The sequence below is a fragment of the Petaurus breviceps genome, unplaced genomic scaffold (genome assembly GCF_028583685.1).
Source record: "Petaurus breviceps papuanus isolate PSGF00001 unplaced genomic scaffold, PetGlider_PUasm1.0 189, whole genome shotgun sequence".
Lineage (NCBI taxonomy): Eukaryota > Metazoa > Chordata > Mammalia > Diprotodontia > Petauridae > Petaurus > Petaurus breviceps.
Window position 1 is genome coordinate 47427417 of NW_027185809.1, and position 3701 is coordinate 47431117.

Below are 3701 nucleotides of genomic sequence, written 5' to 3' on the forward strand. Positions count from 1 at the left end.
TTCCCAGATGATATATAAACTGTTCATAAATAATGCCAACAAAAGCAATTAAAAGGGGAAATTTTGGTGATTTTTTTCCCCTTCATTTCCCTAAGGCCACATTTCTTATTTCTTTATTTTTACTTACCTGGTAAGGTAAGATCCTAGATTTAAAACTAGAAAAAAACCTTCAATGTCCCATTCATGTTAGAGTTGAAGATACAGGCCTAGAGCAATTAAATTACTTACCTGAGGTCACAAAAGTATTAAGTAGCAGAGGCTATATTTGGAACCTGGTCCTCTAATTTAAAATCCAGCTTTCTGTTCACTGTTCCAGATTGCAGTAGCAGCCCTTTGCTTCCCTTCCCCCTCCCCCTTGCCCAGGTAGGAAACTAGAACTTATGTTGTATGAACAAAAGTATACTGAGCCTTTCATTCTAGGTGGAAAAGCGTTTCAGGTGGTAGAACAATGTAGATCTGCTATGTTGTAATAATAATTATGCTAATACCTACCATACGTGTATCACTTTGAGGTTTGTAAAACATTTTTACGAATATTTATTTTAATCTCATAACAACACTGGAAGGGGGATATAATTATCCCTATTTTACAGATGAGGAAAGAGAGATAAACAGACTTACCTAGGGAAGCTAGATTTGAATTCTCATCTTCCAGACCCCTTAGTCTAGTACCAACTAGCTGCATTGTAAATGGTAAAGCAATTAGGTTGGCAGATACACACACACACACACACACACATGCACACTGTAAGCCCACTGTTTTTGGCTACAGGAGGAACAGACAAGGTTACTTTCTAATCTCAGAGGACAAATAGTCAAGGTTGCCACTGAAGATCAAATAATGAGATGTCTATGTAATTTACATTTGATTCACAAAACCAGAAGTTCTTCAAAATCAGATGTATTTCTTTTATTCAAATAATGGTATAAGTAAATGATCTATGAATTAATCAATGTAAGAAATTTCCCTTGTGAAAACTCCACCAATGCACATCTGCCTTTTGCGACATAATAGTTCTAGGAAGTTAGTTTGACTGTGAAGCTCAGAGGTTACTCCCATAGCTAGGAAGTGTCAGATCTGTGGCATAATGGATAGAGTTCTGAATTTTGAATGGGAAGATATGAGTTCAATTCCTGATTTGAAATTTATTAGCCATGTGATCCTGAACCAATTACTTAAACAATTCTACCTCAGGATCAAACATGATGAAATGTATATAAAACACTTTGCAAACCTTCAAGTACTATGTAAATATCTGAACCCAGATATTTCCAATTATATTCTCCATATACTCTCCATTATATCACACTACTTTTCTACATCAATAAAGTGATGTCTGAAAAAGCATAGAGTGTGGGATCACAGATTGTTAGGGTTGGAAGGGGCTTTAGAGGTGAATTAGTACAAATTTCTTTATAGGTGATAAAACTGAAGCAGATAGAATAAGCCTTGCCCCAGGTCACCCAACTAATAAGTGAAGGAAGATTTTTGACACTGATCTCAGGGACTCCAAAATCAGTACTAATTTTCTCTGCACCGTGCTGCCAGAGGCATTGTGTTTAATGCCAACCATTGTTAGAATAAACATGTTGCGTCCCAAGACTTCAATGTCTACGTTCCAGTATTTGTTGTCACTTATTACTCTATGATCATCCAACATACATGTTATTCAACCTGAAAAAGTATGAAAAGTGAAATTATCAGGAGTATTATTTCATCTCTGCATGTTGTAAAAATATGCTTCAAATCTGTACTTATTTGGAAAATTTTGTTGCCGTAAGAGACTGTGTAGGCTAGTCCTCTTTCTGTTCTGTTTCATAGACAGGCATAGCATCCAAACCATTTGCTATGCGGTTCTATTTAGAAATTTGTCACCACGTATAATGGGAGCATTATTCAGAATTACACCGTTCCAACTGAATATTGTCCCACTTTTTTCTAAGTGGTATGGCTATGGCAGTTTAAAAATATCTTAAAATATTGTTATCTTTTAAAAATCAGTTATATGGGGCAGCTAGGTGGTGCAATGAATAGAGCACTGGTCCTGGAGTCAGGAAGACATGAGTTCAAATCCGGCCTCAGACACTTAACACAAAAACTAGCAGTGTGACCTTGGGCAGGTCACTTAATCCCAATTGCCCTCCTTTCCCCCTGCAAAAAAAAAAAACAAAAACAAAATCACTAGCTATCTTTGTGGTGGTGATATCCTATACTTCAATAGTCCTGCTAATCATAAATGTCATGGATAATGGGAGAACAAATAAATCAACTGGTACTATATAAAACAGATGGTGTTTTGAGTTTAGATTCTAGTATTGCATTTTAGACCACATGTATCTGGCTCTAAGACTAAAATTTTTCATCACTTTAGTGTGTCAGAGGTTCTTTTAATTCTGAGACAGTCTCAAAACTGTTATTTCTGTGTCTACTCTGTTAAAATTGAAGGCAAGTATGTGCAATGGGGACTGGTACATGTGACTATTGAATATTAATGAGTGAAAAACATTAAGCATGTACTGTATGACAAACATTATACTAAGCAGTGGGTAAACATATGGCAAGGTGACACTGTTCCTGCCCTCAAGGAGCTTCCATTCTGATAGAGAAGAAAATGACAGTGCAGGAGTAGTGTCCAGGGAAGGGAGTGAGGGCCCGGAAACTCTCAAAGGTGATGAACAGAACAATAGCCCATAAAAACACAGCCTTTGACATTGAAAGAACACTGGGAACCCTAAATTCTCAAAGTTAGAAGGGATTGTTCAGACCATCTAATATAGTCTTAATCTGAACATGATTACCTTCTATGAAATGCTAAACAAATGTGTGTCTACCCTTTGATTGAATACTTCTAGTGGGAGGTGGGAAAAATGGAATCCCAAAAGTTTTTGAGGTAACCTGCTTTTGGATGGCTCCAATTTTTATGAAGGTTTTTCTTCCTTTAATCTTATTTTAAGTTTGTCTGCTAATACCCAGACATGGTTGCTAATTCTTCCCTCTGGGACCAAGTAGAGCAAGTCTTCAGATAATTGAAGAAAACTGTCACATGCATTGTAAGTATTTTCTTCTCCAAGTTAAACTTTCTCAATTCATCTGCTGATCAAAACTGGCATGATCCCAAGGTTCTTCACTATTCTCTCTCCCCTCCTGGTTGATAGCCAGTTGGCATAAATGTCCTTCTTGAAATGTGATGCCTTAAATTGAAGAACATAGTCCAAATGTGGTCTTACCAGGGAAGAATGGCATAGCACAGCAAGATTATAATCTACTTAGCCCTAGGTGCCATGTTCTGCCCCTCCCCAATTGTGTCATATCACATTAGTTTTTTTTAATTGTTTCTGGTTTTGCTACTATAAGACACTGTTAACTTGTACTAAAATTGAATTTTACTTATACCTCCATAATCCTTTTCCAAATAAGTGCTAGCTAGTCATGGTTCCTCCATCTCACACTTGTGAAGTAGAATTTTTGTTTTCTTTGTCCCCATTAGGACATTACATTTATCCTTATTAAATTTTGGATTATTATATTCTTTCTAATGTTCTGGGCTGTGGATCTCAGACTTTGGGGATCTCAAATCTTGGCTCTGTCCTCTGGCATATTAGTAGTTCTTTCCAGTTCTGTGTTGTCTGAAAATTTGACGAGTAAGGCATCCATTCCTTTATCCAAGTCACTAATAAAAAAATGGAGACTAGCACAAAGC